Below are 24,433 nucleotides of genomic sequence, written 5' to 3' on the forward strand. Positions count from 1 at the left end.
CCCAAACGGATACTATGATTTAAGTGTGTTTAACAGAGTTTTAGTGTGTATTCTGCAACTTTATCGAATGTAAACATTGTGTCTATCTGTCATTTAGTGCTCTTGAAGTTTTCGTGCTCAAAATTTCAGTTTTGTGTTCAAAATTGGAAGTTATTTGTTTCAAAATGCACAAAAAAGACCAATTTTCGATCAGTATCCAAAATTTGATTATTGAACATCACAAAACTGCAAAAGCTACCGTGATATTGCCGATATTGTCAAGCTTCACAAAGATACGGTCGCTAGAATTGTGCAAATGTACAAAAAGCGTGGTTCTATCTCACCTGCTAAGCGATTGGGGCGTCCTTCAAAGACAACTGACCTAATTGACAGAGCTATCGTGGAGAAGGCGGAGCTGGACCGGGTACTATCAGCTCCGAAAATTGCGAAACAGATTGAAAGCGAGTTTTCCATTCTAATGACATCACAATCCGTACGAAATCGTCTTCATAATAAAACTCCTAAGAGCAAAGTAGCTCTTAAGAAGCCATGGCTGTCCACAATATATATCAAAAAAAGATTGAAGTGGGCCCAGGACCACATTTCATGGACCAAAATTTTATGGTATCTGATGGTATGGTCTGATGGTATCAATTGTGACCCAAATAGCATTACTTTCGTCTCGTCTGACCAGATCACCTTATTCCTGGTCCATGAAATGTGGTCCTGGGCCTACTTCAATCTTTTTTTTTTTATATGTTTTTGCGGACAACCATGGCTTCTTACGAGCTACTTTGCCCTTAGGACTTTTATTATGAAGACGATTTCGTACGGATTGTGATGTCATTAGAATGGAAAACTCACTTTCAATCTGTTTCGCAATTTTCAGAGCTGATAGTACCCGGTCCAGCTCCACCTTCTCCACGATAGCTCTGTCAATTAGGTCAGTTGTCTTTGAAGGACGCCCCAATCGCTTAGCAGGTGAGATAGAACCACGCTTTTTGTACATTTGCACAATTCTAGCGACCGTATCTTTGTTAAGCTGGACAATATCGGCAATATCACCACAAACGAAGTGACAGACGACTAACTGGCGAAGAAATCAATTAAAATAATGTGGTTCGCTGTAATAGAATTTTCTTAGAATCTTGTGTCATCAGCCACCAGATGGGCTAGTATTTTTGTTTTGATTTGAACATAGTTTATTTTGTGTGCAATATGATCTTTGACAGTGTATCATTTTGTCATTTTTTTTATGCATTTCAGTTTAGAGTAGAGTGAAAGAGATAGAACCAAAACATTCTAGTACATTTAGTGTTGCCATGTGGTACAATCCATTAGTAGTGTTGCCATGTCGTACAATCCAGTAGTAGTGGTGTTTCCATGTGGTACACTGAAAAATTGCAATAGCAGGTGCGTCACCAAAGTTTTCGAGCCGCTCAGTCTGTCACTTCGTTTGTGATATCACGGTAGCTTTTGCCAGTTTTGTGATGTTCAATAATCAAATTTTGGATACTGATCGAAATTTGGTCTTTTTTGGGCATTTTGAAAAAATAACTTCCAATTTTGAACACAAAACTGAAATTTTGAGCACGAAAACTTCAAGAGCACTAAATGACAGATAGACACAATTTTTACATTCGATAAAGTTGCAGAATACACACTAAAACTATGTAAAACACACTTAAATCTTAGTATCCGTTTTGGGGTGGATAAACTTCTTTTGCGTAATTTTTTACCATTTTTCATCTTTTATCACATGAAATCTCAAGAAAAGATATAAACGCCGTATTTTCAATGGCAATGTGATAAATAAACATAAATTGATAGATCATGGAGGAACACTCATAAAATTAAACTGATTTTCACCAGAAATACAAAAAAAAAATGTAAATTGGTAGGGGGGTGGATAAACTTTTTTTGCATACTGTATATATATATTACTATGGTGATAAGGTAAAAAATCGTTAATTTGTTTCCTTGTGTGAAAGCATATTTAGTCACAAATCGTGGATTTTCTGACGGTTATAAAGGGTGTCCACGATGAAATTGCCACACACAAAATTGATTCGCAAAATTCGAGTTTTCATCCGATTGCCATCAAATTTTCAGGGATTGAGAAATAACTATTAAACTTCATTTTACCATTTTACTCGTATTTTATTTACAGTCCATACGCAAATGCCCGCACCTTGGCCTTAACCCCGGCCATAAGATTCTGCACAACCTGTGAATCAACCGTTTTTTGCATGTAAACCCATACTTTCTTCAGTTCCTCGACTGTCTTCACTACCTTAGGTCGTTTAAGAAGGTGCTGCTTCATAATCGCCCAGTACTTCTCGATGGGGTGGAGCTCCGGAGTGTTGGGAGGGTTGAACATTTTCGGCACGAAATTGACCTTATTGTCCGCATACCACTTCAGCACGTCCTTGGAGTAGTGGCATGAGGCCAAATCCGGCCAGAAGATTGTTGGGACATTGTGGGCCTTCAGGAGAGGAAGCAGCCGCTTCTGGAGGCACTCTTTTATGTACACCTGTCCGTTCATCGTGTCCTGGGTCACGAAAGGTGCACTCCACTTCCCGCACGTGCAGATGGCTTGCCAAACCAGGAATTTCTTCGCAAATTTGGACATCTTCTGAGTGCGGACATGCTCCGGAACGCTGAACTTATCCTTGGCCGTGAAAAACAGGTTGCCGGGGATCTGTTTGAAGTCGGCCTTCACATATGTTTCGTCGTCCATGATGCAGCATTCAACTTTCGTCAGCATGTTGAGGTACAACTTCCTGGCACGGGTTTTGGCGGACTTGTTCTGCTTCTCGTCGCGATTAGGGGCCTTTTGTACCTTGAACGTTCGAAGCCCAGCCTTAGTTTTGGCCTTCTGAACAAAACTTCGGCTTAGGTGCAGCTTCTTAGCCACATCCCTAACGGAGGCGTTCGGATTTCGGTTGAAGGCCCCAACTACGCGGTTGTGATTTTTGGTGTTGTACGGAATACTTTTTCCTTCACTTCTGGGCTTCCGATCGGTGGTCAACCGTTCCTCGAACCGCTTAATCACTCGCGACACCGTGGAATTCGCGATTCCCAACGTTTTAGCGATGGAACGATGCGAGAGATCCTTGTTCTCGTGATGAATGCGCAAGATTTTATCACGCACGAGCTGTTCTTTCGACTCTATTTCTGCGAGTTTTGATCACAGGACTTTAAAACTTGCAGGATGTAAATAATGCACTATGAACTAAATCCACCCAAATTTTCATTAAATTCTAGCCAACGGTTAAAAAGTTAGAGCAATTTCATAGTGTAGCAATTTCATCGTGGACACCCTTTAACACGCACACTTGCGTAATCTCTTTTTCAATTGCGAAGTTTGTTATCCTCACTTTCGCTCCAGCCAAAAATGTTGGTTTGTTATTGTTATCCTTACTTTCGGACCATCAATATTCGCGCACATAAAATGGACTATACTGTAAAAATGATTTTTCTAGGGGCGACATCTCTCGGATCTTCAGTATAGCTACTCCTCAAATCAAACAATTAATTTTAAGTACTCGCAACAATGTGTAGAAATTACTTGATGGTTGGAAGGAATGAATGATATTCAAAAAAAAAACAATTAAAAAAGGAAACAGACTGGGCTCGAACCACGAACGTTGCGATTATTAGGCCTGTGTCTTCACAACTCGAACAACTGTCAATACTTGGGAAATCGACCAGTCTTAATATATGCCTTAAGTGTTTTTTCACGAAATGAGTTAAATTTTACAGATTAATCATGAGTTTTCGAACTGGAATTCAACATTGCAATCCCCAAGCAGGGATATTGTATCGAATGCTTAACCATAGATGTCGAGATAGATGTGCTTTTGAATAATTTTTGTAAATTGGTTTACAGCCAACAATAAACATTGGCCGGAAACGCACGACTGTTGATAATTAAATAGATTTTAAAGGATAGATTTTCAAAGTTCAGTAGCTTATAATATACTTACCAACTTCCAGTTGGTAGCTTTGCCTTCGGTAGTTCCTTAGCTGTTAAATATTCAGTAGTACTGTGGATCCCCGGTAATCTGACCGTTTATAATTTGTAGGTACGCTTTTTAGTTCTAGCCTCGCTGTCATCTAGCGCATGGAATAAAGTAAAGGCCCAATCGCAATGTGGGCGAAAGTGGAACGGAAACGGCAAGCTTGACAGTTGTCACAAATCACATCAAGATGCCTGACAGAAATCGATTTGGTTCTAAATAGTTTTCAATCGCACAAGTAGGCTTACTTAGATTGGGCTTTTCCGCTTTTTGCGCTGCCGTTTCGCTTCCGCTGTAATTGCGCTTGGGTCTTAAAGTGGAATGAAACGATACGAAATGGAACGCAGAATCAAAACAAAAACGCAAATAAGGCTACCAGAAACTCAACTTTCTAATGGCATAGGGTTACAAGAAGTTCAAAATAAAAATAAACCCCGTTAATGTGCATGAAGTGTCGTTCAGATTAACGGGGGTCCACAGTATTTTAGGATATTTGGACACCGCAAAAATCTCCCTTTTATACCGGCGCTGTTCTAAACATGCAATTATAACTGTTCGTATAGTTCAGAGGAGAACAGTGTTTCTGTGCTAAACTTCTGCACCGAGCACAGTAATAATTCACTTTATCACTTTATTAACTAAAACTAGTCCTTATGACAATAATTTATTTTTCTAAAACTATAATTTACACAATGTTATAATTGAACTAATTTTAAATCACTTCTTCAAGTCTGCCGTTTTGTTTTGATTCACTGGTTCGCTAATGATTGATGATGGTGATGATGACGAGATGTCTATCCAAAAAGAGACCGAAAAAGCAGGACAGTTCCCTTTTTATAGAGGGTTCCTCCATTTTGCGAAGGTAGGCCGGATAGAGCGAGATCGACGAACTGAATGGTTGATGCGAACTCACTCACAGGTGGCGCGCTGATGCCCTTTTCGTGCGATATACGAACAATAACCATTTTCCCAGAACCTGGGTACATTTTACTCATCGTAATAAAACTGGTTTACCCAGATTCTGCCAACTCCTTACTGCACATAAGAATGGGTACTGTCTACAAAGTCTCTGGGTATAATCAGAATAGCGTGTATAAGAAGTGAATCCTACTCAATTTAGAGTTGTTTGCATGGATCGCTAACATCTGTCAATTTCTCTGTTAGCTAAACATCTTAACTATCTTGATCGTTTTATTTATTGATTTTTTTAAACACTATGGGTCGGTCGTTTTGCGCAGTTTTTTGATGTTCCAGCTCAAAAGAAGGCCGTTCCAGGATTTCTTTCTTTCAGATTAATGCTTCAAACAGGTAAACAGGGTTGGAAATATTGTAAATTTTAAGTAAGTGGATGCCTGGACAAACTTCTATCGCAACCCGTCACTCAACAAGAGCAGTCTAATTTGTTCTTTGCATTTTCAAGATTCCAACTTCTACAATCCGAACAACAAAACTCAAGGGTTTGTATATACGCATATAATCAATGGAGTAAAAATTAATGAAGGATAGTGAATCTTTATAACCAATCATTTTTAGTTTGTTTCTGCACGCTCGTTTGTCCCTGTTTCCGGGAATCAGTGATACCGATAAACAACTGCCAGATGCTGAAGCGGCACTAATGGAGGAGGAAATTAATTTGTATACTTCAAGTGAAATTTGTGTTGCTGGTGAAGTAGAAGTGTGCTCAATTTCCGATGAATATGCTATTCCGTAAATCCCGGATACCTTGAACCGTACCTCGATCAATTTTGGCATTGAAAAGGAGCACAATTATTGCGCAAACATAGAAAATATCATTCAATGCATGGTGACGTTTGAGTACTTTTAACTGAAAATCGAATGCTTTTTTTTTAATGTTTTGAGTTTTTTTAAACTTAACTGTTGAGTGTTTTTTCCTTACCGTGTTTGTTAATCTTTTACCCAAATTTAGGTTAAAGAATCTTATCGTGTTGAAAGTTTTCTTTCTGTTAGTTGCCAATGTGGTATGTAAAGAGGGATGGCGGATGTAATCTGCATTTTAACCTTCTTACAAAGAAGGGTATAGATATCACTTGAAAAACCGACTATCGATCCGAGGCCGGAGGGCCGAGTGTCATATACCATTCAACTCAGCTCGACGAGATCGGAACATGTCTGTGTGTGTGTGTGTGTGTGTGTGTGTGTGTGTGTGTGTGTGTGTGTGTGTGTGTGTGTGTGTGTGTGTGTGTGTGTGTGTGTGTGTGTGTGTGTGTGTGTGTGTGTGTGTGTGTGTGTGTGTGTGTGTGTGTGTGTGTGTGTGTGTGTGTGTGTGTGTGTGTGTGTGTGTGTGTGTGTGTGTGTGTGTGTGTGTGTGTGTGTGTGTGTGTGTGTGTGTGTGTGTGTGTGTGTGTGTGTGTGTGTGTGTGTGTGTGTGTTGTGTGTGTGTGTGTGTGTGTGTGTGTGTGTGTGTGTGTGTGTGTGTGTGTGTGTGTGTGTGTGTGTGTGTGTGTGTGTGTGTGTGTGTGTGTGTGTGTGTGTGTGTGTGTGTGTGTGTGTGTGTGTGTGTGTGTGTGTGTGTGTGTGTGTGTGTGTGTGTGTGTGTGTGTGTGTGTGTGTGTGTGTGTGTGTGTGTGTGTGTGTGTGTGTGTGTGTGTGTGTGTGTGTGTGTGTGTGTGTGTGTGTGTGTGTGTGTGTGTGTGTGTGTGTGTGTGTGTGTGTGTGTGTGTGTGTGTGTGTGTGTGTGTGTGTGTGTGTGTGTGTGTGTGTGTGTGTGTGTGTGTGGTGTGTGTGTGTGTGTGTGTGTGTGTGTGTGTGTGTGTGTGTGTGTGTGTGTGTGTGTGTGTGTGTGTGTGTGTGTGTGTGTGTGTGTGTGTGTGTGTGTGTGTGTGTTGTGTGTGTGTGTGTGTGTGTGTGTGTGTGTGTGTGTGTGTGTGTGTGTGTGTGTGTGTGTGTGTGTGTGTGTGTGTGTGTGTGTGTGTGTGTGTGGTGTGTGTGTGTGTGTGTGTGTGTGTCGTGTGTGTGTGGTGTGTGTGTGTGTGTGTGTGTGTGTGTGTGTTGTGTGTGTGTGTGTGTGTGTGTGTGTGTGTGTGTGTGTGTGTGTGTGTGTGTGTGTGTGTGTGTGTGTGTGTGTGTGTGTGTGTGTGTGTGTGTGTGTGTGTGTGTGTGTGTGTGTGTGTGTGTGTGTGTGTGTGTGTGTGTGTGTGTGTGTGTGTGTGTGTGTGTGTGGTGTGTGTGTGTATGTGTGTGTGTGTGTGTGTGTGTGTGTGTGTGTGTGTGTGTGTGTGTGTGTGTGTGTGTGTGTGTGTGTGTGTGTGTGTGTGTGTGTGTGTGTGTGTGTGTGTGTGTGTGTGTGTGTGTGTGTGGTGTGTGTGTGTGTAGTGTGTATGAATGGCTACGTTTCTCAGCAACCGCTCAACCGATTTGGACAAACTCGGCGCCAAATGATAGGTCTTGGGGTCCCATTGAACGCTATTGAACGGTTTTGGAATCGGTGAACTGGTTCCGGAGATATAGCCGGAATAAGATCCGGTGAATATGGGCCTTCACGCTGGATTTAACGGAAAACGTATCAAAACCATCATGCGACACATCAAATTACTACAGAATTCAAAAATAAGATCAATGCAAGTCGTGTTAAGTGTTCCAGACCACATTGGACACACTTGGACATGTTCCGGGTACCCCCAGGCAGTGGCGTAGCGTCACTGGATGACACGGGGGTGGGGGGCTTGGTCACTAATAATGACAATAAAATAAATAAACTTGAATAAGTAAGAAGGGTCTGATCACACCATAGGTGGATAAATTCGGGTTTTTTTAATTGTTTTCACCTCTAACCTAATAGCACATTCAAACTATACCAGATATCTCGTTATTTAGGCACTTTTGATATCATATTATATAACTTTATTGCCTTATTAATATCAACTATAGTCTGTACGTAGTACACTGTCATGACGTCAGAGTAGACGTGTAACATGCATGAGAAAGCTTATACTGTTTGCCAAACCATTTATTTGACTAAACTTATGAATTGATTACACGCTTAAATAATAAGGTCACGAATTTTTTTAGTCACCTTTCTCACCGGGAGAGCGTATTACTCATGCGTCTTTTCAGAAACATATAAGAATTCAAAGAATTCTGGAAGTGAACCATATTGTTAATTAAAAATATTTACCTTCAGGCTAATCAATTGGAACGTATGAACAATGTAAAATCATATTCAATGGAAAATAAACGTAATTTTACTACTTTCTAGCTCAGTTGGTAAAGGCGTAGCTACAAAGCAAGACCATTCTGGAGGTCATGTGGGTTGGCTGGGATTTTTCGGGTTGGAAAATTACTTGACTTTCCTGTGCATAGAGTATGATTTTACTTGCAACACAATTATACTAAAGCAAAAATGGTACAGGCATCGAAAGCTCTCAATTAATAATTCCACAGTGCATCTAAAACATTAAGTTGAGAGCACGCAATTTGCTAGTATGCCATAAGCAACAAGCTTGAAATGTGACTAAGAAAAATAAGAAGAAGATATAAACCAATAAAATCTGACCACCGATCAACAACAACATCAAACCACCATGCACCAGGCCCGGATCAATACAACCGAACCGATCAGCTCTTCTCACACAGCACTGAAAAATCTGTTTAGGAGCACACCAGACTCGTGTGTAAAAACACGGCTCATCAAACCGCCGGCACTGAACAATACACCACAAGTGATCGAGGTCATACCGGAAAACAAAAAGGAATGTGAGAGCAGCACCGTTCCACAAAAATAAAACCGATCCACTCGAGAACAAAATGTATGCGAAAAAACTAATTTAATTAAATTTAACGCTCGCCATGCTCGAAACTAACACAATACACAACGTAACGATCGACTCTTCACACAGCCGGTCTCATGTAGCATATCTAGATTTCTAAGGATAAAGTTTCTCGAAATTGTCATCAAGTTAGGGAACTTTTGTCCCATTGCTGAATCAAACTTTTCCCTTGCAATCGTGAGAAATAAAAATAATAATTACCTTGAATTCGTGAACCTATGTGTGACATTAGTTTGATCCCAAATGCTCAGAGTTTTGAAATATTTGAAATTTTCAACCAAGGTCGAACTTTGCTTCCAATTTACTCTATAAAATTTTCACCGAGCTGCGGCCACCAGCAAGAATCGTCGGTACATGAGTGAGTCGGCGATCATCTCTTTTTGCCAGTGGTGGCGGGGACCATCCCTCTCCAACGGAGGAGTTTGGTAAAGAGAGATGATCAAACCGATTTGTACCCTCAAAAAAAAAAGTTTTCCTTGCTCGCTTTCTACCTTCTACATACAATTTTCACACTGCCGTACTCTAACGGAACTGTCAACTCTATACTTTAATCTCCTCATCTATCGTATAAAAATTACCACTTTAGTCTGTTTCTTAGTCAGCATCTTCAACTAAAGAATGGAGGGATATATCATCACAGAGGTGAAATATAATTTAAAGTATAATTAAATTCTCTAAAAAGTTTCATAATTTTGAAGATGGTGATCTGATGATTCCTTTTCCAGAAAGATGAAGTACTCCCAATATTACATTAAAAGTTAAAATTCCATCGAAAACCTTTTACCGTTTTGCTGTTCACCTGTATTGAAACCATATCTACCAGAAACGATTTCCATGGGGTTGGCCGATATAACCTCTCCCCTGCCTGTCCAAGCCAGGGAGCAATCTCAGTCTATTGTCCTAGGCTATTAATTAATTGCCATGTCAGGTCAGGTGTCGTTCTCGACTACCATCAACACCGTCATCATTGTCAGCTAGCTACATAGCGCGAGGCTGTAGCAGCAACGAAGCCGTCGTCGTCCGTCTCCATCAGTAACACCGCCACAGAGCAACCATACTTCGTCAAAAAACGGCAACCATTAAACATACGAGCCGGGCATAAAAAGTCAGTCATGGTAAAGTATGAACCCGGGATGAGCATCACAATGCGGAAGGAACAATCTGCGGAAAGTGTGAGAGAGCAAAAAAGTCCCCGTAATAACTTGACGTGGTCAGGTTATATCAACCAGAAACGGGTCCACCGCACCGCACCGTTCCACGTAACCTGACATTGGATGGCAGTGATGTCGTCCTCCGGTTGGTGCCTCCAGGGAGATAATTTAACGGTCAATTTGCTGTGGAATTAAAGACTAATGGTTTGCGCGCGAGTGGACGTTTCATGTAGTGACTTCGTGCTCTTTATCATCCGAAGTCAGGAGCGGTTTCTTTGATGTCACATTTTAGCACGGTTGAATGCAGCCACCGTAGAGGATTCTTTCGATGAAAGCTGACTTCTGAGTTCGTGGAAACATTGAACGTTCAATCAAACGAAAATGAAAACCAGCATAACGTTATATTCACGGCATAAAAATTGATCTTCAAAACTGCAAAGTTCCTCAGCTTAGAATCAATGTACAGAAATTGTTTGCACATGGACTTTTAGCCGGTATTAAATTTCCCTAATTCCTAGCTTTGGTAGTTAGAATATTAACCACAAATGGTATCTTTATTTCCTTAACCAGGTATCGAAGAATCCTGAAAAATATAATACCGGCTAAAACTCCATCCGCAAACAACGGTAGCTCTCTGTACTGAGCTTCAAATCATACTCAGAAAAAAAAAAAGATTGGTGCCATATCGCTGCTACTGCAGGGTTTGTCTTTCACACCTATTCTACCACCAGCCAGCAGGACAGGAATAGGAACCTGACCTGACAATGGATGATGAAGCATCGCACGTCGAAAGATAAATGACTGCCATTATTTTCCAGTTTTTTTTCTTTCATCCTTACGATCCATTTTTCAGGTACCTTTTCACGCTTACCCCCTCCCCACCACTAAATTTTCCGAGCAATCAGAAAACAGGTATAAAAGAATCAAAATTTTAAATGAGGCAAAACATTTTGATCCATTGACTCACACTCCACTTACTTCAGCATAGAGCAGCTCATAACGAGGGAAATGGTGCAAAATTGTGAAGTAACAGCGTCACCATGCCTGCTCCCTTCTAACCGACCACCCGTAATGCATAATTCATCTATCCCGTACAGTAATTTTCACAAAGAAAAGTACCTTCGTTAAGGCTGACCTTATTTTAGAGGAAGGAAACAAGGGGAAATTTCGGTACCCGATATAATATGAATCCAGTGAACCACAAAGACTGCGGTAAAAATTACCATTTCCTGGGCAAAAAAAAATTACCGAAGTAAAAAGTTAACTTATTTGATATTGAAAGGCACATTTCCTTTGAAAGGAAGCAATTAAGAGATTTTTTTTTACAATCTGGTGGTGTTACTTTTTTCCAGTCATAATCAAAAGGTGGATGCTAATTTGATCATTTTTTCCTCTGTCGGAACATAAAACCACTGCGACCGGTAATTTGATCTATTGTAGTATATCCCGTGTCCTTAGTTTAGTGCATGTTGTATTACTCCATCTCTATTGAGAAATGATGAAGTATTCGGTTTTGATACAGTTGTCATTCTTACCTTAATCGCAAGGAATCAATTCTACTTGAAATGTCTCGCTATTTATACCCTTCGAAGGATGAGAGCACCCTCCAAAGGCTCGCCCCTTTGTCAGTCAAAACTGGATTCTTTAGCAACATAAATGAGCAATGACATCGATAAGGACCATGCATCAGAATCTTTACCTTAACCGCTTCAAACTAGGGAACAACGAATAGAAGATTAGGAATCACATAGATGAAGACAACCAACTCATTTTTTTCCTTGTTTCAAGATCATCCTCAGTAGACAAAGCCGAGTCTTGTCACTATCAACAAGGCATAAAAAGTGACAAGGACTAAGATGTGTTCCTTTGATTGCTGAAAAATCCTGTTCCCCTACTTTGAAGTAGTCAGGACTAGGAATCGATGGTAGATCTCACATCCCGTAAAGTACCACGAAAAGGTGATCTACCCACGTTACGGGGCTATGCGATACTCAAATGAATGTTCATAAAAATTCAGATCTCTATATGCTCATCTTGAAAAGTTAGACTTTATGAAAATTCTGTTCGGGTCATATTAACCCCAACACATAGAAGGTTAATGAGCTTGATAAAAAAAATCCGGCAAGGCCATTTTTAGATATTTAGGTTTAAATCATTTTTTTAATTTCTTGAAATGTGTTAACATGTACTATGTTATTTTTTTTTCTTTTTTTTTAACTAGTTCATTTATTTGGAAGGCTCAATCACGTTAGCTTTACGGAGCCGATAGTTCATTGTTCTTTGTTTGTAACAAAATTCACTTAATATTATGTCTAGTAAGAGTTGGGCCGAATACTCGCGGTTTACTCGAGGTTAGAGAGGTACATTGTCGAAGGATAGGATCAAGGGAGGAGCTAGTTCGCCTCCTCGTGGTGTGTCCTGGAAACGTTAATTATCGAACCCAAGGGAGAGATATTGCGGCTAAACAAACTACAGCAGAGTAAGGACGCTGGAGCCCCATCCAGCTCGTCCCAGGAGGTCGATAAGCCCTGCACAAACCCTCGTTGTGCAAAGGCAGGAGTGACACCGAGTTCTTAGAGTGTAGACGACTCTGACCAAGTCGCAGCACACGCAGCTGGTAAGCGGTCACATCTGTCCTGTCCTGCCGTGGACAGTTGGCTGGCTATCACGTCTTCTCTAGAACTCAGGCGAACAATTAACAGCGAACAATAAGATGAAGGCCCTGCACAGCTGCTCACTGTGCAGTAGCGAGTGTCACCACTAGTGTGATGCGCCATAGCGCAACCGGCCCCCTTCCATGATGTAATGCTTTCAGGCGGTTCCGGGGAGGGCAAGGGCCATGATCACAGGGTAAGGTTTAGTGGGTCGAGAGCGCTACTTCTCCCATCCCCACACCCTGAGTTATCTTCTCAGGTGCCTGGGAGCAGATTCTCCCTGTTTAAAAAAGGGGAGGAGCTTTCTATAAGGTTTCGTTATCTCATCAGAGCGTTGCCGCCAGTATGAACGGTATTGTGGTTCTGATTTCGTCTGGAGTTCGACCGGCTATGGTGACCAGTGGGCAACGATGAGACTGTTCGTCACTCCGCATTTGATTAGTATTCTGAGAGAGAGCTCCCAAAAACGGTTCTGGAGGGGTTTTACTCCTGCCAGAACCTCGAGACTCATGTTATGCGTTGAGTGCATACAGCCGAGAGCAATACGCAGACAACGATATTGAATTCGTTCCAATTTTATTAGGTGACATTTGCTTGCCGAGAGAAAGCAAAAAGAGCCGTACTCTAGAACAGAGAGAATTGTTGTTTCATAAAGCGTTATGAGGTCTCGTGGATGAGCACCCCACCATGTGCCGCAAATTGAACGGAGAAAGTTGATCCTCTGTTGACATTTTTGCTTCAAATACGTAATATGGGTAGTCCAAGTGCACTTTGAATCAAACCAGACCCCAAGGTACTGCACAGATAAAAATTCTGAATTTTAATTGTGATGTAAACATTCATTCTCATAAACTTGTATTTCATTTCATGCAACCGAGCAACTTGTAAACAATATTTGCTACATTGCATGAAATGTGTCAGAACATTACATGATATATAATGTAAACTTATATGATATGTGACGCTCCATTTACACTACTTTTTCGAACTGTGTGGAAAGACAATGATTGAGTTATTTTTCTGCCCAAAAGATTAAGCTGCACTTGGGCTGGGTACCGCTCTTACGCAAGCTCTTACTCTTTAGCTTACTCTTTTATTAGTCATTTGTAGTCCTGAAAAGGACCGATGGGTTGGAAGCGTGGAAATTTTTCCTCGATGTTTTTGGAAATAATAGCAGTGCGGAAATTAAATATAGAGGGGAAATGGATGTAATATCGGCCTAAATGCCCCTAATTTGGGCCCATACATAAATTCAGCAATCGACTAAAATTTCAATAGCGACCAAAAATATCCATTAGTACCGCCTCAATGACACGATCATCTAGATAAAATTGAAAATAGCAGATTTTTAGTGATGGTCCCAATCTTAGATCCATAGGCCAACACTAGAGCCATTTCCCCTATTAGGGAAAACAGATCAATCACAGAATATGAGCCTACCAGACGGTAACTACGTTTTTACTTTTTGATGCATATTTTAAGCCCCTTCTATCAAGAGAATTCGGTAAGGTTATTTTATGGCATAATGCTCTTAATAGGAGGGGTTTAAAATTTGAACCAAAAGGCATAAAGGCTGGTACCATCTGGCATGCTCAGTGCATGGTATCAATATGCGGCAACTGTGTTAGGGAAACCACTTTTCCCATCACGGAAACGCCTCGTTTTCTGATGACAAAATTACGCATTTACGTGCACAAAACGCATGGAATTTTTGTTTTATTCAATAGATAATAAAAAAGCGAAAATTGATTGGAGAAATTTCTTGCTCAAATTTTTCCAATTGCGATCTATCATATAAATTCGATATTTTTTTGCTTTTTCTAACGTCCTGGAGAAAACCTTACGAAGTGTTTCTGGTTATTTGTCATGGTCATGTGGCATTCGGTCATTGCGAGAATTTGTATGTAGGTACCACTTTAATACTTGACGCATTTGAGCACAAACTTTTGGTTGCTGGATACATTATTAAAGAGCTTTGGGAGTGATGTGGCTGGCAGAAAGGCAAGTGAACGTTCAATGAAAATTAACTCTAAAACAACAATAATTTATAGTGGAAGAGATATTCATCAACTCCAACATAATAAACTTGAGTTTGACAGCAAATCTCCGTTGAAAAGTTTGAACGTATTTCTCGATAAGCAAGGCCTACTGCGGATTGACGGTCGACTTAAATATACAGCTGGTCCCTTTGATTCGAAACATCCGCTAGTGTTACCGGCAAATCACCTATTCGTCACTACTTGCTCGGTCCTTACACTTGAGGACTGCACACTCTGGTCCCAATCTGCTACTAGCGACCATTCGCCAGCGATTTTGGCCATTGCGAGGCCGTGATTTGGTTCGTGGTACGAAATTGTGTTACTTTCTTTCGTTGTCGACCAGCCGATTATCATCAACAGATGGCACCACTACCCGCTGTCAGGGTAGTCCCATCACGAGTTTTCTCGAAAGCCGGACTTGATTACTGCGGGCCATTTAACGTTCGTCCTTTGTATGGGAGGGGGGCAAACGTGAAAATGTACGTCGCGGTTTTCGTCTGCCTGGCGGTAAAAGCGGTACATTTCGAAGTTGTTCCTGATCTTACGACCGCCGCGTGTATTAACGCGATCAAACAATTTATAGCTCGTCGCGGGCGGTTAACAGAGCTACACTGTGATAACGCGACAGCTTTCGTCGGGGCTGATCGCGAGTTGAACGCGTTACGTCGTCAGTATCTCGCGCAATTCAAGTCGGATGAGTGGGAGAACTACTGCATCGAGTCTGGAATTAATTTCCGTTTCATTCCGGCCCGTTCTCCACATTTCGGGGGTCTGTGGGAGGCCGGGGTAAAGTCGTTTAAGCATCATTTCCGTCGTATTTTTGGTGGAAGTTCCTACACTTTGGAAGAATTTTCCACGGCAACAACTCACATCGAAAGCATCCTCAACTCTCGGCCTCTCACTCCTCTCACAGACCACCCAGATGACCTCGACGTGCTAACGCCCGGCCACTTTCTGATCGGCGAACCAATGTTCTCGATTCCAGAACCAGATATGACGGACACCACAATAACCCGACTATCTCGCTTACAGGAAATGCGTAGATCTGTATAACATTTCTGGAGTCGTTGGTCCAGAGATTACATTAGCCAACTTCACCAGCGATCCAAGTGGAGAACAGCAATGCCAAATATCAAAGAAGGAGCAATGGTCCTTCTAAAACAGGACGGTCTTCCACCGTTTATGTGGAACCTCGGACGTGTTGAGCAAACCTACAAAGGTTCTGACGGATTGGTACCTGTGGTCCTAGTACGTACTGGTCGTGGCTTCTACAAACGGGCAGTTACTGGGATACGAGTCCTGCCACTTAGTACCTCGGACGATGATAACCAGCACCAACAAGGATGACATCGAAAGTTGAAACGGACGGTTTCAACGGGGCCCGGCATGTTTACGATTGAATCATGAAATGTATTATTTGCATTTGTTAGACTTTGAATTACCTACCTTGAAATATGAATTACGTTGTTTGCTATCAATAAATGTAAGTTAGGTCAACTAGACAGTAGCAAACCTACTGATTCCAGGATTTTACAGTTGACAGAAAATAAATGTCTCTTTCTACAATTACTAATACCACTATAGTTCAGAGGAGTAAGTATAGGAGAAGGAGAGGGAGAGTGAGATATGTGGAGGAGAACATGAAGTGGGGGCTCAACCAGGATTTCAACTAACTTCATGTTCTCCTCCACATATCTCACTCTCCCTCTCCTTCTCCTATACTTACTCCTCTGAACTCTAGTGGTATTAGTAATTGTAGAAAGAGACATTTATTTCCTGTCAACTGTCAAATCCTGGAATCAGTAGGTTTGCTACTCTCTAGTTGACCTAACTTACATTTATTTATAGCAAACAACGTAATTCATATATCAAGGTAGGTAATTCAAAGTCTAACAAATTCAAATAATACATTTCATGATTCAATCGTAAACAGTGATCCTAAAAAGGACCGTTTTGTCGTGATGGTTGAGTAATGCTGAGCTATTAGGGTGTTCAACGCGGATGAGGCTGGCGAGCTGTATGTTTGGAGCAAGGGTGACGCGCTTGGCATAGATGACCCACAGTGACTCACGAAGAAACTGATTTCCATCCATAGCGGTGCGGCTTCTTCCTCCTTCTATGGATGCTCATGTGGGCCTGCAGCTGACTGCTTGCAGGCTGCCTTTCGTTGTGTACTGGAGAACAATGTTCAACGCCACACGCTGAAAGCACTGCTGCTGACAACGACGACCGGACACTACCACACTCGGTGATTGAATGAGCACCGTTCAGTGAGACAGGATGGAATTCGATTTTTAAATCTGTGTTAGGGAATGCGCTGTTTGCAGACAATCGGTGATAATTTTGATCACCATTGCAGCAGTTCGACATTTGTGTATTTTTCAATAGTTAACTAATGAAAATTAATAAAGTGTTCAGATTGGTAGATACATTTCCAATCGATTGGCTTGTTTAGAATTAAAATCCATCTGCTATTGATAGAGTTATACGTGGTCAAAACTTGACCTCTTTTCGTAATGCGGTCGATTTTGTTTTTTTGAAATTGCACCCCCAATATGTTGCCGAAAAACGTAATCCTACGTCAAAAAAATTTTCAAATTACATTATTATCGTTAAACAAAGTACTAAGGAATTGCTCCTGGAATCCTCAGTACTTGTTTTATTAAATAAATATTGAAATACATCAATTGCTGTAAACAATATTTAGAATGTATGTATGTATGTTTGTAAGGTAACCACCATCCCTTCGAAGATCTTGTCTTGTATGCAACTCCACTTAATATCAAGATCAATTTGAGCTATAGGTATACCGATCGGAATTCACAATATCGCTGTATGAAGGGCCAAAAACGGAGGGGTGGACCCGTAAGCAGAGGCACTTACGCGAAATTCACGGGAATTTAAGAATCTCCTTCCAACGATACGATCCAACAAATCGAATAACGCAATTCGCAATATTATAATAACGCAATTCGCAATACTAATTAAACTTCTTACATGATGGTTTGTTAAGAAGGGTACGTCAATCTCACTGAAACTGTTGGAGTAGGATTCACACCACCACAATCGAATCGGTAGGATAAAGAAAATGGTAGTGTTATTCCCTCCTAGACTCCCAACCCAGTATTAATTAAAATAATGAAAGTTTATGTAATGGAGAAATGAAATAAGGCAAATGGATCTAATGTTGGCCTATGGATCTAGGATAGGGCCCATCGCTAAAAATCTGCTATTTATCATTTTTTCTCTAGATGAACGCTTCATTGGGACGGTACTTATGGATGTTTTTGGTCGCTTTTGAAAATTTATTCGATTGCTGAATTTATGTATGGGCCCAAATTAGGGGAATTTAGGCCAACATTACGTCCATTTCCCCTAAAATGAAAAATTGATTTCGATGAATCCAATTTTTAATAAATATCCTGGTTTTTTTTTAATTGATGGATTATTCTTATTTTACGTGAATGTCACTTCATGGTGAGCAAATCAAATGGGAATCACTTCACCGTGAGAGAAAATTTATCACTTCACTTCGTATTCACCGTGAAGTGACACCTGTAATAAGGTATTTTAATTTGTTGGCCCATGTCTCCCCAATTTCTGGTACCTTACAGAATATGTTTTATATGTTTTATTTGTTTTGTTTTCGTTACCACAACCCTCTGTTTTCAACCGAATTTTTCTTTAAAATTTATTTACCTTTCCGTACGTGCCGTGAAATTTGATAATAAGTATCAAATTGATGAGATATTGTTAAAAATCTAACACTGCTTCGGCCTATGAATTCTAAACTTGGTCTAACGCATTGAAATCATTGCATTCGCTTTGGCATATCTGATGAATTTAAATATTGATTCAGTCGGAGCGCTTCTTTTGTATTTGAGAATAATGTATGCAAACATTCATATCACCCGTTATTATTGACTTTGTACGGGAGCTTTTGAACTAAAGTACCGAACCAAATGTAGAACTGACTTTTTAACGTCGAAATCATGGATTTGATTAATGTTTTCTGCTTCATAGGCCAAAAATGGGCAATAAGGCCAAACTAGTTCTTTACTCTAATTGAAGAACCATCCTTCATTTCAAAGTACTTATTATAGATTTGGAAACAAACACTGGCTTATAACTTATTTTCGATACAATCCCTATAAACCCATCCTAGAGGTGCCAAATTTCCCCGAAAAATCTACAGGTATCGTCAACAAAGTTCAAGCTCTCCTTCGACCGCCATCCAGTGCATGAGCTGCATGAATAACAAACTGGTGAAAAAAAAAATTGATATCATCATCGTTTCTGTCTCCGACCACCTCCACCGGATATAAAATCCAGTAAGCTGACCGGATGGTCTCTCCCACACTCGGATCGAGCTCTATTTGCACATTTGCCGGCAATTTTCAGCTTCCATAGTTTCTTCACAGCAAGGTACCTAGTCAAATCCAATGAATAATGTAGAAATCCATACATTTTTTCGTCACGTGTCCTCTGGGTCTTGGACCGATCGCAATTTTCCGCACAATCAATCCGAAAGGGCAAAAAAGCTCTCACTAACAATGGATGGGGTTTTTTTTTTTGTTGAAATCAAGGATAGACTATATTTCCCACCTGAACGGTCAACCGGCGGTGCGTTGGCTGTTGGTCCAACTAGGGTTAGCGGAAGTGTATGTGGACGAGACACAGCGAGACACGTTGAGATGCAATCAACCTTGACACTCCGGAGAACAAATTGAAAATAAATATGGATCCGGAATCGGATCGATGTGGGGTTTCGAACCTTTTTCCTTCCTACAGTGATACATTTCTATCTTGCAGTGCGACTGACTTCAGATGAGGGCACAGTTGTTGCAGACGGGAGAGGATGGCTAGAACTTCCGTATCCTTTGTGAGAAGGATTCAAATGGTTGTTACAAGCTATGGCGTTGATTACCCTGTTGTCGTTTTCAGGATTCCTTGTTTGGCTTATCAGTTTCTCAGAAAATGTGATTGATTGATGGCTCATAATTATCAATAATTCGCTGTTTGATTTGCATTTGTGGGATCCTTTTTCGAAGCATATGGGTGTTTATGGTCCACGTCAATAGTTTATTGGTTTTCTTGGAAACCAACTTCAAGTATAGAAAAATAATTGAATTTGATCCAATTAACTGGTGGAACAATACCTTTTCATGGGCAGTTCTTATAAGTTAAATATAATTGAATTCAACTAGAGCAACTGAGAAGTAAAAGTTTTGTCCGATGAATACATTATGAATGCAAAAACAAAGAAGTTTTGTTTGAAATTTCCAAACTGAGAACGATTATATTGATTGCATCCTACACGACTCTATGCAAAAAAAGCTCCATCTAGTTAGGTGCTTCAGTAAATTGTATTCTATTTTTACAATTGTATGTCCACTTTCAGCATTATTCCGTGCTAGGGAAACGTAACGATTAATCAAGCTGAAACGAACAATAATCCCATGGAAACAAATGCCGAGGTGATTGCATTTTTTTTTTCTCGAAATCGTCGTTTCGTGTGAAGTGCTTTTTGTTGCTTTTTTCAAGTCCCTAAATCTCATGTCGAAAATAAAATAAACGCTGAACACAAATAAAGCCTGCCTCTCTGTCAGGATCATTGGGAGCAGGTGAGCTTTCAATGAATACATGGAGTGAACCAAGAAGAAAACACACACAACAACAAAACTCAACAACTAGCATTCAGTCCCTTCAAATGGGAACAAACGACCTATCAACTTTAAATATTCAAACACGAGCTTCTGCACCTGAGCGATAAAGTGCCCACTTCCTCCTTGCTTTCAAAACAACGGTATTATGATGCTAGTGCAAGCATTTTTCTGTGTACGCTTGGGCTGGTCTTTTCTAGCCATTCAAAACAACTGACGATGGTATTTACCATGTTATGTTGGGATGAAAACAAATCTGAACCCCACTGAATAAATTTGGATTAATGAGGATTATAGGAGAATTCCTGTTATTTGTAGGAAATCAATAAAATACATTAAGAATTACATGCAGTACAAAGAGACGAACCAGCTCAGGGCCGAAAGTCTCCTTGACATTCTTTACAAGACTCATGTATGGAAACAACTCTGAACATCCCTAATAAAAAAAATATGGTTAATTTGCTTAACGACGTGTTCAGAATATCATCCAAATCATTTGTGGAATATTTTAATCATTTGGATTATCGTGCGTTGATGATATTTTTTAATTAGGGATGTTCATTAATGGCTGCAAGTTTCTTCAGACATTGTTCGTGTCAAATATATGTCATTCTCGGAAAAGAAAGAGCATGCATAAATTTGAGAGACGTGCAATGTTAGTACACGGGAAAAAATGAGTTCCCATATTCGTGAACCACAGCCGTGAACCACGGTGTATATTTGAGAAAATTTTGTTCTGGATAGTTGGCCGTGATTTTTAGTTCAATTTAGTAGAATTTTTTTCCAAGTAGGGGCGAACAAAAAATCACAAAGAGAGTTCAAAATTAACAAAAGATAAACTCATTCCATTTTAAACAGATCCAAAATCAACGTAAACATAAGCAGCATTTCGAATATTTTTTCTGTAGCATGGAACAATATTATTTTAAACTCAGCTCATTGCTCATCTCCTTATGTTTGATGTGCAAACACATATTTAGATGTAAAGGAGATAAACAAAATGATCGAAACAGTGTGGCCATTTCCATGTTGGGGTGGTCCATAACATCATTTTTTTCAATTTTTTTTTCAAAAATTACTTTAAAGAAAATTTATAACTTTGGAACCTTTAAGCCAATTTCAAAGATCAAAAAATTTAATGAAAGGTAATTTAAAATACTTTTTGAAAAATTATAAATATATACTCAAAAATTGGGATCAAGTACTGAAAACATCGATTGTATTTGTTTTTATGCTTTTCATGGATTGCAGAAAAACGGCGTAATATTTTTTTATATTTCTCCATGAAAATTTACACAACATATAAAAAAATCAGTGATGTGCTATTTTGTTATCTAGTTCATTTATTTGTAAGGCTCAATCGCGTTAGCTTTACGGAACCGATAATTCATTGTTCTTTGTTTGTAACAAAATTCACTTAATGCCATTTCTAGTAGGAGTTGGGCCGAATACTCGCGGCTTACCCGAGGTTAGAGGGTTACATTGTCGAAGGAAAGGAAAAGGGGAGGAGCTTGGGGGTAAGTTTTCATTGTCTCTTCAGAGCGATGGCGCCAGTATGAACGGTAGTCATTAGCTGCTTGAACGTCAAGCAGTACAGTTCGGTCTCGCGAGCTCGCGAGCAGTTACAGTACAGTTCGGTCTTTACTCGCTCGGTCTTTGTTGTCTCATTCTCAATCGTTTGCACAAGTTTGTCGAGGTAAACAACATTCTCCTACCGGAACAGTTTGGATTTAGAAAGGGGCACTCAACCAATCACCAGTTAGTACGGGTGATGAATAACATCCGAAGTAACAAAGCTGTATCCAAGTCCACAGCCATGGCCTTGTTAGACGTTGAAAAGGCGTTTGACAATTTTTGGCATGACGGACTTGTGTACAAGCTTTGTAACTTCAACTTTCCTCTTTTTCTGGTTAAAATCACCCGTAACTACCTCCAGCAAAGGTCGTTTAAGGTATCGTTGAATGGTTGTCTTTTAGACACGTTTTCCATCCCAGCAGGAGTCCCGCAAGGCAGTCTGCTGGCCCCCTTGCTTTACAGCATTTACACTTTCGACATTCCTCCCCTGGGTGACGGTTGCGTGTTTTGCCTGTTCGCAGATAATACCGCAATAGCCGTCCAAGGAAGGATGCCTCGCGAAATAACGAACAAACTTCAATGATGCCTTAACGCCTTTGCTGGTTATGCCACCACGTGGAAAATCAAAATCAATGCCTCCCAAACACAAGCGATCATGTTCCTCCATCGGCAATCGCCCAAACTAAAACCGGCTCCCTCTTCTACTGTAATCATGGATGGCACAAGGGTGGAGTGGTCCGCCGAAATAACCTATCTCGAGATGTTGTTCGAAGAAAAGCTCCTCTTCCGTTCGCATGTAGAGAACACTGTAGTCAAGTGTTCTGTCTTGGTTAGGTGTCTGTTTCCGCTGATTTGCCGAAGATCCCGCCTCTCAAGGGTGAACAAACTGGCCGTCTACAAACAAATCGTAGCACCTGCGATCCTCTACGCAGCTCGGGTGTGGGAATCATGTGCACAGACTCACAGGAACAAAATCCAGGTCACTCAGAATAGAGTGCTGAGGATGGTTATTGATCGTCCTTTCGACACTAGAATAACAAATTTACATGAAGAGGCAGGCATTGAAAAAATAGATTCAAGAATTAACGAAATTAAGACTAAATGTGCACAAAAATGTAATTTAGCAGAGCATGCTTTGATAAGCAATTTGCATATAGTAGGTTAGGTGTATATAGTAGTTTGTTTCCGTCGATCTTGTTTTCCGTGCTGAGCACCAATGCTACCGACGTGCCAGGAAGGCAGCTCCCCACACCTGGACCCTACCTATCGACCCATCAACTCATGAACCGGGGATCAACGGCTTTACTTCCCTTCCGAAGGAAGGCGTAATAATCAGAGATGTTTTGCCTCAGAACATCCCGGCGGAGCCGACTGGGATTGAACCCAGACCTGCTGGGGTGAGAAATAATCACGCTTACCACTACACCACCGGCGCCGCTAGGTTAGTTGTAGTTGTAAATAGTAGTTATAAGTAGTCTCCTTTTTCAAATTTAAAACAAACCGATCCCACCAAGGTGGTCATACATAAAGCAGGCCTGATAGGACTAGGAACTGTAATTAATACTAATTGAAATTTCAAAGGAACTAAAGCTGAAAAGACGCATCTGTGTCACTTGATAAGTTATACATGTAAAGCACACAAATTCAAGAAATATACACACTTAGAAATAACTAATTTTACACGTGACGGAATCCGTCTTTGACATAAAAAATGAGACGTAAACAAACATGTCATGTAATATTAAGTGCTCCGAGACTGAAAAGTTCGTTGCTCGACGAAAAGTGCGTTTGATTGAGCTATATTTCGCGTCTGTTATGACTCAACTTTATGTCAAAATTGACGCTCGTATATGTCACTCTCAGAGCACCTAAATTTACATGATTTTTTTAAGTGTGTAGATCATTTAAAGTCAAGTAAAAGTATGAACGGTAGTATGGTTCTAGATTCGTCTGGAGTTCGACCGGCTATGGTGACCAGTGGACAACGATGAGGCTCATCGAGACGGGGGGACAAGACAAACAAAAACTAATAAAGAGAGCCAAAAGACAAAGGCATTAAATTCTTGTGCTAGACATATGAAGAAACACATAAACCGACTGCATATAGCAGATATCGCGAGCTTCCAACACATATCTGATAATAACATAGGTTTGTCTTCCTTGGGCCTCGAGGGTATTCAAAAGTCGCTCTCTGGCGGCGTCATTATCCGTACATTGCCAAACTGCGTGATCGATGTCATCGTAACCGTTTCCACACCGACAGATGTTGCTGTCCACGAGGTTTATTCTATTGAGATGAGCATCTAGCGAGTAATGGTTGGCATAAGTCTACTCATCACGCAAATGAAGTCACGACTTAAGTCCAAGCCTTAAACCAAGCTCTCGAAGAAACATTAGGAATAATTGAATGTTACCACCGTCCAAGATTTCCAGTGCCCCAATCGGTTTGCCAACTCCAAAGAGTACTTTGACCCACTAAATGGTAAAATCATCGTGTGTCATAAAATTCTCCTTCCTGCGCTCCCACCTTTGCGAACGAGTCCGCCTTCTCATTGCCTGGGAT

General features: G+C 40.5%; 1 protein-coding gene across 1 annotated transcript in view; it reads right to left on the minus strand.

Annotated features, from left to right (window-relative positions):
- Positions 1-24,433, minus strand: part of LOC135709864 (uncharacterized) — a 949,216-nt gene that overhangs the window by 589,936 nt on the left and 334,847 nt on the right. The gene's annotated exons all lie outside the window — the stretch shown is intronic.

This window comes from Ochlerotatus camptorhynchus, unplaced genomic scaffold, assembly GCF_037179485.1.
Source record: "Ochlerotatus camptorhynchus isolate MF236.1 unplaced genomic scaffold, CSIRO-AGI_Acam_v1.1 ptg000367l, whole genome shotgun sequence".
Taxonomy (NCBI): Eukaryota; Metazoa; Arthropoda; class Insecta; order Diptera; family Culicidae; genus Ochlerotatus; species Ochlerotatus camptorhynchus.